Raw genomic sequence first — 13,941 nt, 5'->3', positions numbered from 1 at the left:
TTGGTGCTGTTTATTTTCACACTGTACTGTCAAACAATCCAAACCCTTTGAACAACCTGTTACCCCCCCTCGACTGTGGTGACGCTGCACCAAGAACTACTGAAGGAAATTACGCCAAAACCTCCAAAGACATGAACGCAATTTCCTTAAAAGTTAAACAACAATGCTGAAGAATCAGATTTTAGCAGGTGTAGCATTTCTCCTTTGTCTTTGGTAAAAGACTATAAGCCATTTTCCCCACTAGTGCTAGACTCTTGCATTTATTTTTGGTTATAATTACCCAGAATGCTCTTTTGTTTGCTTCCTGCTTTTGGAGCGACCTCCGCTTTCATGCATTTGAACTGTGCCAGAGTTCATCTGCTGTGCCGAGATCCAGGTTGTTAGGCGGGCCAGAGTTTGTTTTTTGCTCTGCAAAAGAATTTGCGTGTTCACACCACCCCAAAAGAACCAAACTTTCTTGGCAAACAAGCAAGTTTGATTCAAGTGGACCAAACAGGGCTGGCACGAATACCACCTAATCATCTCAAGTTGGAAAAAAGAGGACCAAAGAAAAATGGAAGTCGGTAGTCATTAGGAAAAGCTCAAACCGTGCATCCCCAGTCTAACTTAAACCCTTACTGTTTAACAAAGTTTTCACTTTGCACACACTGCAGTTACTGGCAATAACATCTCAGCCAATTGAGCAGCACATGTTAATTTACTGTTGTTGGATCAGCAAGAATTTGGCTCTGCAAAGAGGTCACACATCCTGATGAGAGCAGCGTTTTTCAAAAGACAGATTAAGTAGGTTTGTTACTTAGATATTGAGATGGTAGAACCAACACAGACTAACTTAAACTGTAGCTTTTGATCAATAATTAGACCATATACTTTACATTGGAAAAAACCATGGACATGATTCAAGGCAACACAAAGCAAAGGGAAGAGTGTGCTTTTTGTATATAGTTTTTTTCTGTGATACACCAACACAAATGCCATAGTTGTGAAGAGGAAAAAAGTAAGGATGTGGTTGGAACTGGATAAAATGTTAATTTCAGTCTCTTTATGCAAGTTAAAACTTTTTAAGTGTTTATGTGGGCTGCTATGTTTGTGTCGAGCATTCCTTTACAGCACAGATTTCAAAGAGACATCTTGTTGGTTTTCATCCCGACACAGTTTCTCTATTTACTTGAGAAAAGTGCCACAGTCCTCAGTTACTTTTGTACCGGCTGGAGTTACTGGAGCTCAGTGAGTTTGCTGACCTGCAATTAGTGCCGACCATAAACAACCAGAACCCCAGTGAGCGGTGCCACGGGTGGCTGCCCTCACCACGACAATCTGGAGTTTCCCTTTTGTCCTCGAATGCGTCAGATGTAGAGCCAGCTGCCCACCCCGATGTTTCAACTGCACGCCTACTGAGACGACTGAAAGAAAGTTGTGGAGGCAATCGCGAAGTATGCAGAGAGAAAATGTATAAATACAACTGGGGGGAAGCAATACGTTGCAACGCCTGTGGCTTTAAAGAGGTTTTAGCATGTCACACTCCCCCTTCTGTCTTCCAGAATCAGTTTTAAATATAGTGCCTGATGTCATGTGAAAGCGATGCAAAACCTTGCCTCTATGATCAAATCCGATACGATGTCCACTCTGGCTTCAGATGCATTATGACATTGTTAATGTGCTACTCGACCTCACTCCCCTTTATTGGACGTTTTATGTTCTTTCTTTCACAATGATTGCAGCAATTCAATCACATGCCAGATTCTACTTGCCAGATATTGCACTTGTGATGTAATCTTTGGGAAAATAGTAACTTGCTTTTGCTGTCATTGGCTTGGAGTGAAGGTATTATATGTATTTCTTTTCCAGATTATCAGCAAATTATCTGGATGTCAGTTTCCAGATGTGTTGGGAACAAAAGTTTGGCCTAAATCCAGTGTGGATCAGCTAGCTGCCGATCCTCTGGCCTCCTGTATCATTTAGATGAAATGGTAATGAATACTGTTTTCACAACTGATAGACTCGGTTCTGTTGGGGACCAAAGTTGCAACATTTCTTCCATTTTCAGCTGGTGTGGCTCACTTTCAAATTGCACTGTGTCAAACAAACCAAGTGTTAAAAACTCTGTACATCCCCTCGCCTGTGGTGGAGGTGCACAAAAAGAACACTGAAGGAAACGACATGAAAACCTCTGAAGAAGACATGAGCACAACTTAAGTTTTCATGACCTGTAAAGAAAAATGGAGTGGTGTCAGATTTTACCAGTTGGAGGATTTCTCTTTTACCCTTGATAAAATAATTATTTTTCCCACTAACATAAAAATAAATAAGACTTGTGCTTTTGTTTTAGTTGTATTTTCCCAGAACGCCCTACACTATAGTTCACTTCCTGCTTTTGGAGCGGTGCCCTATCTGCTTGGCATTCACATATGCATTTGAACCGCGTCAGAGTTCACTTCAATCAAATGGAGATCTAGGTTTTTAGGCGGACCAGAGTTCGCTTTTTTGGTCCTTATTAGAGTTTGATTGCACATTCACACCTCACCAAACAAACTGGACGTTCTAGACAAATAAGCTAGAGTTAGGTTAAAAGGGATTGTGAATGCACCCTTCACACATACCTCAGTGGGACAAACGTATGTGCATTTAAACCAGTTCAATGTTCAAGGCAACTCTGCTTAATGCTCTCACAATAATGAAATTTGAAGATGTAGAAAATTGGCCTAAAGAAATAATGTTGCTCCTTTTGGAGGACAAGTGATTCCATATATTTTCATAGGAAAGAATAGAGGGTTCCTACACTCAAAATATATGGAAATTGATTTGGGCTTTTATCTAGGTTTGGGTTGGCATGGATCAAGGTTTAAAAAAAAAAATATATATATATATATACACACACACACAGAAAACATATTTCTTTTTGATTCCTGTCCCATTAACTAAATGTTGAATCCATCCATCTGGTATTTAAACATTATTGAAGGTTCAGATTAAAATTCTGCTTTCGCTGTTAAAACGTAAGTAGTCAAAAGAAACTTTTCTATTAAGAAATGAGCAATTGAATTTAGAACCTGAGAACAGCAGACAGCAAGGCCTTAAACGCCTTTGAATCAAATTTCTTTGCCTTGGCCAGTCTGGTATGACGAGAATCTCTGAAACTTTTCTGTGTTTCCCAGTCAAATCCTGTAATATCACATGTGGTTTCGGGGGTTAGCATAATGCAAAGTCTTTGATCCAGGTTGTGTTGAGCTTGACATGTGTTTTTTATTTTTTTCTTCCTTCTTCTCATGGGGATCTCGGTATTTGCTTCAGTTTAACATCAAATGCCTTGCCACACATACGCAGCGCCCAAAGCTCACTTTGACGGCATATGAAATCGTAACGTCCGATTACAGCGCATTGCCAGGTTGGATCCAGACCTGATATTTTTTCAGCTTTATACATAAAAGATGTCCGCCGCATCATCCTAACCGCAGTCTGTGAAGTCTAAGGCCCTGCAGGAACAACTGTTTGCATCACGGTAGCTGTGTGTCAAACACAGACACATGGAAATGTTTTGACTACCCGTCTGTTCGAAAAAGAAGAAGAAACTGCGGTGCTGTGCCAATTAGAGCGGGAGGAAGGAAGTGGTCAGCTCTAAAAACCCAAGAGTAAACGAAAACCCAGGGGAGGCTTGACCTGGATCCTTTTTTTTAAATTTTTTTTCATTTCATGCTCAGGGCACTTCAGACCGATTACTGCACTTTAACCTAAGAGCATTTTAACTCTATTGTCTTCACACATTGTATCACATTATGTAAGTAATGTCTGGCTTGAGCTTCAGACATGTAAGGATTATTATTACCATCCAGGGATTATTTCATAGAAACACTGACGTAAAAAAAACTTACAAAATCAAATATTAACTTGATTTCACCTCCTTTGACCAACTGTGAGCACAAGAAACCAGTATTTGGGTTGGATTATGTGCTTAAATATGAAATCATGTTATCAAGTGCACCCTCTTAGAGCACTAAATAATAATAAAACCTTTCGGTATAAACAGCCTCCCCTCCTCCAGGCCCTTAACTTCTAATAGTTTAGAACCACAAGCTGAACTCAACACTAACATTTCCTTATATAGCTTGTTTTCTTGCCTGAGCCAGACTGCGGGGTAAGAGGGTGAAACCAGCATGTCACGCCCGCAGGGATGAATTTAAGGGGGGGAGTGGTTCTTGTCTAATTTCTGTTGACTCACTGCTTTTAATGAGAAGTGGGACGTGACGCCCGTTGTTGGAGGAAAGGTCGGGAATTGCTCGTTAGTGTCTGCCGGCGTTATTAATTCACTCCGGCCTCTTTTGTCTTTCGCTGTTGTGATTGTTATCGTGCATCATCAAGGAGGGAGCCACGTTTTTGTTTTTGTTTTGTTCTGAGACACGTTCTCGTGTCGGGTCCTCCAGGAGACGCGCTGACCGCAAGGAGATCACATTAATTATTTTATGTCTAGACTTGTTGTCACACGATGCCAAGAAGATGTGTGATGATTTTGCTGCTTACTATGAGAAGATACCTGTTTATTATTTGCTTATGGTCCATCTTACACTGCAAAAACCTCAGTATTTTTATCACTTCCGACGAGTGAGAGAGCGTCATAGCTGTGGTTTATATTTATAACCTTTATCCTCTGCTACTTCCTCTTCTAGAAGTAATCATCAGATGCAAGACTAAAGGTACTGTCAGTATAGGATATGAAAATCTGGACCGATGTTGAAATTTGATAAGCCTGTCACAATAAGCAGTTAGTCAATTAATCGCATAATAAGTTAATTACTATTCTGATGATTAATATTTTTTCAAGAGCAAATTTATTTTCAGTTGCTGGATATTCAAAATGTCTTTCAGTTCCAGTCTAGTGTTTGAGAGAGCGCTAACTCACATTATTATCACTATATTATTTGAAAATGGTATCAAAATGACAATATAATAAATGCCCACGCGTCAGTGGCATTTGAATGGAAAGATCAGGTTTTTAAGTTTCAAATTATCGGGCCGATCAAGCTGGAAATCAGTTCATGTCTACGAATCTGCTAAACTCGAGCTGTAAGCATGAGAGCTTACAACTTTTGTTGTCATCTTTTTTTTTCTTTCAAGTTTACGTCGTCAACAAGTTGCTTCAATGTTTTCAGTGGTCATATGGTGTAAAAATGTCTGCTTTTATTTCAAACGAGAAAGTTTTCCTGCCAGTTTTCGTTGCACAAGATAAATCCTTTCGTTTTTAACCATCTTGTTCTTCTGCAGGAAAAAAAAAAAAAACGCGTGCAGACGGAAGATGCACTGAGGAATTTGTCTGAAGCAGCAAGGCGCTGATACGCTCAGCCTCAGAGGAAACGGGAAGCCGGCGCCTGGCAGGTGAGCCGAGTCGCACTTTCTACTGCCTTTTATTACCGAGCTGTCATCATTCACTGGGTAAACAATTATCACAGCAGGGCTGCTGCATCCCTTTGTTGTGTAATCTCTTCAGGCATGACAGTTTTACATAAGTGCTTCCTGTTTTTTTTCTCTGCTGTACATCAAAAATAACTGTAATCCCACAGGCTTTTCTTGGACTTTTGTTATAGATTTCTTTTTTTTCCCCCTCTCCTTTAGCGGGTTAGGATGCCATGCTGGGTCATACATATAAATCAGTCTACACAATACGACAAGACGCATAAAGAAGCGCTGTTGTCTTAAATCATAACTCGTGGTGGAACTTTCCTAGACAGACTTGTTGATGTGTTAGTCATTACGATACCTTGCACACGCCGTGATACCAGAAACATTCTCACTTGTTTACACAACAGTTGTTTAGTCATGGTTTTCCAGGTAGACTGGAGGGCAGCAGTGTGTGCTTCAGTTTCTGTCCTTGCTGCCAGCTGATGAGTTTGACTTTGGTGTCAGTCTGCAAAGATTAACATCTAATCTTGTGTTTTAAAATACACAAGATTGGATGTTTTGTGATGAAAAATAGCTGAGTGAAATTAACAGAAATGTTCCGCTTCCTTATCTTTTGATAAAACAAGACTGACTTTGATTTATATTAAGATGTGCAGTTTCTATCTGAAAACCAGAAAAAGGGAGAGCTGAATATTTTCCGGTAAACGTTTTTTGTATTTCCATGTGTGTCGTCTGATTTTTTTTTTCTTGCATAGTTACGGGAATCACTGCAGTTTTGGTGAAAATGCTTCAGGAGGAAAGGGTTTCAGCACAATATGTTACTGTTTCTGCATTTTGTTATGTCGGGAAACTTTCAGTGTTCCAACATTATGAAACACGCTAGACTGAGATTTATTTGGTATTTAGAAACGGATGGCAGTAAAATCCTTAGTTTCTGCAAAGAAGTTGTTTTTCCTGTGGCTTTTTTATATTAGCAATCATATTAGATGTACAGCTTACTGTGCATTGAATGAACTTGGAACAGATGAGTAGTATAGTAATGCTTCTGACATGACCTCTAACAATCATAAAACAGCCAATAGTGGATAAACTATTTTCTGGTGTTTCCACAATAGGCTTTGGAGAGGGGGGGAAGAAATCTATAACAAAAGTCCAAGAAAGTTTTTTTTCCTCATGTTTGCTTTGATAATAGGTTAGATTACTTTCACAAGAAAAAAAAAAATAAATATATATGCGACATGTTTTTTAAAAGTTGATAAAAAATGACTGCTGTCTTCAGATTGAAATTAAAAACGTTCGAGGCATAAATATTGGTGCACCAATCTGTTGGCCATCAAAATCAAAGTTTTGAACTTGCTGAGCTTGTTTTTATGCTGTTTTTATTTTTATTTTTTAAGATATTCTTTGAAAAGTAAACAGTCATAAACTTAAAATCCTATTTTTTTTTCTATACAGTGGATTCAACAAACTACCGGCTTGTCACTGAAATTGAACTATGTTTACTGTCAGTAGGGTGTTTTAAAAAGGAAGACAGGATGTACAGAGATGTGAGAAGATATTTAAAAAGAAAGTTTGTTTTTGAGACATGTTTGTGGTCCACTCTAGCTGCAAGAGAGTGAGAGAGAGTGAGACTTCAGGAGGTAAACGGGGTACTGAAAGTATTTCAACAAAAGTTTATCTTTTTTTATCCATATAAGATTTTAACTTCTGTCATGAAACATGCCGAAGTGAGGTGGTTTTTCAAATGCATTGAAATGAGTGTATTCCACAAAACTGGTGTTGAAACACTTTTTTCTCATCACACAAGTCATGATCAACAACCCTGTGTCTTTTCAGCAGACACTAGCTTTTTAAAACGTATCATTGTACTTTCATTCTACAGTGCATAAACGGTGATAATCTTCTACTCCATTCATTTTGTGTTGGGTTAAAACCGCTGCCTTTATCAAGAAACCTGCAGTGTTTTTTTTTTCTTTTTTTTTGTCATGATCAAAGGTTAAATAAAGTTCAAATGAATAGTTACAAACAAAATTGCCTTATCTTAAGTCACAACTGGCAGGTCAGAGTTTAAAGTAAACCAGTGAAGCTTGGTCAGTTCATCTCCAGGCTAAATGTCCTCTACCAATGTTTAAATGTTGCGTTTAGATGGCCGGCGCAATCCGAGGCCAAGTGCTCCTCAGTCCCAGTGGAGGTTTAGAGCACTGTGAAAGTCAATGTCTATTGACTGACGGTAAACAGCGTGTGTAGATCCATCACTTCTTTGACTCATGGATGCTCGTAAAGTTCCTCTGTTTATCGATCGCTGCGTTTCGCCTTTGTAATTGTCAGTGACGAATGGACAGGAATGTGTCCTGTGCTTTTTACCTCTCGAGTTACCACTCCGGTTCTGCTCCTGAAAGTGCCCTTGCCTTCTCGTTTGAGGAGTAAATCATGTACAGTTTTCCCATTAGGACCCGCTTTATGGGACTTAATTGAATTGTAGCATGGAAAGTGTTTACCTTGCAGCAAAAAGTGTGAAAGAGGAGAAAAAGGCTCGACCCATTATGTCCTTGAAGCCTATTGTGTTAAAATCAGCAGAGATCAATAAATTAGTAGGCGTCTAGAGCACGTAGTCATATCATACTCCTGTGTTTCACCCCCCCATCCAACTCAAAAACCCCTTGTGTTTGTCCTGCTAAGTGGAGTGTGCGAGCTAGCAGCTGTTGGAGTTCCCATCAGAGAGCAGAAATGGATTTCACAAAGAGTCACAGATGTCTGAGACATCAATATAAAATGATCTGTGGGCCAGCTCTCTGCTCCTTTTCCTGCAACTACTGTTTCAGGGAAGTGGATGTGTGAATGCTGCGCTGTACGCTACGCACACGCTTCCCAACCACGACAGTAATTGGATAATTACAGGTGGGATGATGATTTCTACAAATGATGCACAAAAATGTAAACAAAGCAATGACCACTGGATGACTTCCAGAAAACTGTTGATTTAGCTTCTCCTTCTTCTTGAACTTCTCCTCTTGTGTTACCCCATCCTCCTGACCTTGGATTATTTTCTTAAACTTTTTAGATGCACTTTGGTCCTTGGTGGATAAGAGCGTTTGACGAGCAGTGGGTGGAAGTTTCCCATAAATTCCACTAAGTTGTGTCTCCATGTTGCATGCTTTAGTTACCCTGAGTCCATTTCACTTTAGTTATGGTAGGAATGTGCCACTGCATGAGAAAAGGTCATCATTCCTGTCATGGCTCTCTCAAGTCCTTAGTCAAGGCTCCCAACATAAGGACATTCTTTCCCACACACGCAACCATGCTCCGTTTCATCAATAAAATAACTGCTAATGTTTATTATGTTTGGAGCTTGGCTGTTCCTTACTCAGAGCCTATAGATGATGTAAAAATAAACACATTTTCCTGAAAAGACTTGCTCAGTTCATTCTAGTTTATAAATAAACCCACAGTTGTTCCAGTTTATTACTGGCTTCACGAATTAATAACTTCCATGCAGTAACCACTGACATGTTATCTACACCCTCATCATTTCATGTCTGCCTTGTGTTTTAGTAACAAAGGAAGATACCTATTTTAGCTAAATACTGCTAACGCTTCATTTAACCAAGCTACATAATGCTAAAGCAGGTCTTTAGCTAAATAATGCTGAAACATTATTTAGCTAAAGACCTGCTTCAGCTAAAGCAGGCTCAATTCATTCTAATTTATAAATAAACCCACAGTTGTTCCAGTTTATTACTGGTTTCATTAATTAATAACTTCCATATAGTAACCACTGAAATGTTACCTACATTATTTAGCACAGCTAAATAATGCTAAAAACCTGTTTCAGCTAAAGATTTGCAGAAGCAAAGCCTTTAGCTTTAGCTAAAGCAGGTGTCATCTGACAGTTTTGATTTGTGGAAAGTATCGATTTGAGAAAATTTGTCACAACTTTAATGTACTCCATATTACTGCGCTGCTACAAAACTACACGACTGCTGCTAAACTTTCAAAGAAATAGCCTTACGATGCTAATCTCACACAACACTATGCAGACACTTTGTCTGCACTTATGAAGAGTCACGTCACAAACTAATTAATTCAGTTAATAATTCTCTTTAAAACTTTGAGGCATTCAAAGAAAAGTAAAACTTTCCTCTCCAGAAAGTAATTTGATTCTTAGTTATTGAGACAAGGTGGTGACGTCATGGCAGAAAGCAGTGCTTCCTGACTCAGTGGAAGATTTTGACTCTTCATCCATAATACATGAAATATTCAAGACAAGGGGCACATCCAATATTTCCTAAACTGCCACATCACTTTATTTGTGTCTAAAGCTAATGGCTACCATTAGAATTAAGGATGGTGGTGAAGGACTAATGATCACAGTAATGTGAGGACCAGAACGAGTGCAAGACTGAGAACATCAGTGTTATGACTGGATTAATGTATAAGACATCAGCTAAAACTCAGTTTCAAGATCAGTTGTCATTGATTCTCATGGACTTATGAACACAATCTTTTTTTCATTTTTCTTTTACAGTGTTGTGCGTTTCTGTCCTGTTGGAAAATATCGAACAGTGTATCAATCAACACCTCAAAGACTTGGGATTGGATCAAATCAGGGAAAATACAGAAAGTGTTTTTATAGATAGTATTCCTTACCTCACAATGCTGTCATGTAATCTGGTTTTCCAATTTATTATCCACCAGTTTGCCCAGTGACTTTAAACTCGATCTCCACCAAGTCCTTTGGTCTTCCCACCAATTGTTTTGTTGTTAATTCAGCTTCGTCTTGGCGGTCTCTTTAACAAGACTGATGTTTCAGCTGTTCAGCCTCTGGCCTGGCCTGTGCGGCTCAGGCTTTGAAAATGGAGAGACAATTTGGACTTAAAGCAAGACGGAGCTTAAAGTAGAGATGAAAGAAGTTGTGGAAGTACCAGTAATATTGATGGAAACAGCTGGCAAATGAGCCGGGCCGACCACTACCAGTGATCATGTTTTAATTAATCCATCTGCTCATTTTCAGATTATTAATCGATTATTGTAAATTATTAATTTTACTAAGAAAATCTGACAACTTTATGACGTCTAAGAAGAGAGTTTAGTTCGTGAAAAATGTTTTAATACGTCAAGCGGTGGATCCTTCTGTGGTTTTCAAACCAACTGCAGCCATAAGATCCAACTTTCTGCAAACATTTTTTTTGCGTAAAGTATATTGTTTACTTCATAATCCAGATTCAGGACAGGACTGACTGCTTTATCGTCGTCGTATTTCATTTTTGTTCATAAAGCACAACAGTGAAGTTGGAAAAACAAGCCAGAAATTTAGCTAATCACGAGTCAAGTCACTGCAAAGTGATTTGTTTCTCAATCTTCAGCCTAATACTGCATGCAACAAATTGTGTTTCCCACACAAACTTAGGCAACAGTGTAAAATGGATGGGTTTTTTTTAGCAGCATGGAGTTGCTGTGATGCCCCGGGGCATCACAATCTTAATTGGACTCAATGAAACACTGTTAAGACATGTACAACTGTAAAATTGCTTATGAATTATCTGCCTTGTTTGCATAAAGAAAGGTTTGTGACTTTGTAAACTTAAGAGTTTATTTAGCATACAAATCCTCTTTAGTATCATATTGGATATATAAAAATTAAAAACACTTTTTCACACTAGTGTAGCCTGCATTCAGAGTGGATCATGTGAAAGAGCTGCTCTGCTGCGTATTGTTGGCTTGTTGCGACTACTCGACTCCCAGCCAGACCCCTGATCTTCCCATCCTCTTTAACATGTTTTTTCAGCTGTGTTTACATTCTAGGCCCCCCTAAAAGCTGAAAAGTGGGTTGAATGCCTTCCCCAGTCCTCACCCGCTGACATCTGTCAAATCTGATTATCATTCAAAACCAGCATTCCTCAGGTCTTGTGCATAGTGAGCTCTTACAAGTTGGGAAAACTTCCCAAAAATTCACAGAGGAAGACAAACATTGTTTCAAGGTCACTTAAGACAAGCTCTATGTTTTCAAGTAACCAGATATCTCCAAATACTCAAATGAATAAAAGAAACTTTATTGAAAAATAGAAAATACAGGCATTTTCTGAATAAGATCTTTCTAAGACATTTTTTGTTGATTTTAACTAACTGATTGCTAGAAGGAAAAGACTGACATTACATTGCAGCCGTAATGCTTCATGCTAGCCTTTGACTTTTGAATAGGTACTGCATATTTAATTTGTGATCAATAACTTAAGCCAATATGTTTGCAAGACTGATTATGTGTTCATTATGCATTATTAGTAAGTATGAAAGCAGACCTACTGAGCTATAAGACGTTTCATTACCATTGTACAGAAAGTCACATCCTATCTCTGCCTGTTATTATTGCAACCCTGTCTTAGGTAGTTATTGTTAAACAGAAATTTACACAGAAACAAAATAACAGACTTAGCAACAACTGGCATATTTTCAGCTTGATCGGTACAGATCAAAGACTGATTGGTTGGCATTTCCAATCGATACTGTGATATCAGGTGGTAGTGGCAACACTCTTTAGTGTGTTTTATGCTACTGACAGAAGAAGGCTCAGTATTTGTTATTTTTAGCACAGGCTGTGTGTTTTAAAAGGAAGTTAGAGGCAGAACAGAGATGTAGGAAACTATTTTAAAGAAAAATGCATTTTCTATGATATGTCTACGGTTCTTCTAGATTGCAACAGAGCAAAATGCGTCAAGACTTCACCGGGTATAGTTCAAAACTTTGAACTGAGATTCAAAGTTCAGAACTTTGCTAATGTTTATAATTGGTAATGCTAAAATGCTAAAACAAGCTTGAAATGCAAACTTTATCATTTTCTTTTTCTAAAAATTACAATAAATTTTTTTACTCCTAATTTTTTTTTTAACATTCTTATTATAAGACAATGTTTAATCAACCTAATACAACATGAGGAGGTCAAACAGCCATAGATTGGAAGTCAGCCACAAATCCTCAGCCAATATGCATCTCAACAAACAATATGTTACATGTAAGATCCACCAAGAATTAATGTTAATATTGATAAATGGGAATAAAGGTTCATCTGTTTGAAACTCCGACGCTGATTTGGTACCAGAATCATAAATTTCCAGCTGAACTTCTGACGCATAACTATGTGGATATTCCATCATTCAGGTTCATTGGCTTATTTAAGTCCATCCTCTAGTTCAGTTGCTTCAGTTGAATAGCAGTAATTGTTTGGTGAATTATGATTTTTATTGTCCTTGATAATGAAATGAACCTCAACAAAAACTACAATCCTGCAATAGATTTTTCATCATTTAAAATTTAAAAAGAAAACACCGTGAGCAACACTGGACTGATAGTTTTTCAACCTGGCAAAAATTTATTTATCAAAAAAAAAAAAAAAAACCCAGCCATGTGATGAAAGTTTTAGCCATCCATCAAATTTTCCAGACAACCATTTATTTAGGCAGTCACGGCATGATTACTTAGTTTTGATGATGGACAGTTGTGAAGAATGTTGTTCCCCTGACGAGGCCAGGAGGCAGATGGATAGCGTTGTGGTAATGTCGTCAAGATGTTAGCAGTCAAGTTGCGTCATTTGTAAAGAATGAGTGATGATTAAACCAGATAGATCACTCGCCTCAGACTTTTCAAGAAGTGCAGCGATTCAATACTTGCACCAACCAGATTAATGGACCCATCATTTTCAGGTTTTATGCATATAGATGTTATCTTAAAGCTTAAAATCTGGATAAAGGAAGTGAATATCTGAACTGAAAATCAGAGGGTTTCTTTTTTACTTAAGGTTAACAGCTGGACTTGCACTGTGAGTGTGTGTGTGTGTGTGTCCCCTCTAAAAAGGCCCCACAGCACTGATTCATCCAAGGCCGGCTTCTAGATACCATAAATAGTTTGTCTGAGTGCAGTACAAATGTTTTCATGGTTCATCCTGTTCTTTAATTCCCAGCATTTAACTGTTTGCGTTAACTGCAGACAGTGGGACCAGTAAAAGTCTGTTGTGGTTAATTACGAATTACAGCAGGCAGAGAAAGTTCCAGTAGTTTGAATCTGATATGAAGGCAAGTGTGATAAAAGGTGCCACACTTTATCAGTGAATCTCATGGACCCCTTGAGGGTTCTTTGAACATCTCGAAACTTTTCCACGTCTATAAAGAGTTTTTTTTTTTTCAGCCTCTTACAGATGCAAATTTATGATGGTTTCCCTCCAGTATCACAAGGTAATAACTTTTATCCTCAAATTGATGGCGTTTCCCTTTTCTTTGGAAACATTGCGCTACCTCCTGCCAGAGGGCCAGCGGAGCCAAGTCTTTCTTCTGTCGCCAAATGACCAAAATGAAATTAGATTTTCCGGGAGGCGGGGAGGGGAAGTGAAAACTATTTTCAGAAAGAAAAGTGGGACAGGGTTAAAATTGACCAGAAACTCCACGTCATTTTGTATCCTGTCAACCTGAAACACGAGGCAAAGACTGCTTGTTTTGCTTCCTGATATTTGCAAATGTGAACGTCCTCTGTTTGGTCTGACTGAGTTTTTTATCATTATTATTA

General features: G+C 38.5%; 1 protein-coding gene across 3 annotated transcripts in view; it reads left to right on the top strand.

Annotated features, from left to right (window-relative positions):
* The window catches only part of peak1 (pseudopodium-enriched atypical kinase 1), a 93,003-nt gene that overhangs the window by 12,725 nt on the left and 66,337 nt on the right, over window positions 1-13,941 (top strand). For all 3 annotated transcript variants that reach the window (XM_016668823.1, XM_016668821.1, XM_016668822.1), the window contains exon 2: window positions 5,257-5,367. The gene's annotated coding sequence lies outside the window, so the exon portion shown is untranslated. The remainder of the gene's footprint in view (window positions 1-5,256; window positions 5,368-13,941) is intronic.

The sequence above is a fragment of the Poecilia formosa genome, unplaced genomic scaffold (assembly GCF_000485575.1).
Source record: "Poecilia formosa unplaced genomic scaffold, Poecilia_formosa-5.1.2 Scaffold17, whole genome shotgun sequence".
NCBI lineage: Eukaryota > Metazoa > Chordata > Actinopteri > Cyprinodontiformes > Poeciliidae > Poecilia > Poecilia formosa.
This window is presented reverse-complemented; position numbering and strand designations above follow the sequence as displayed.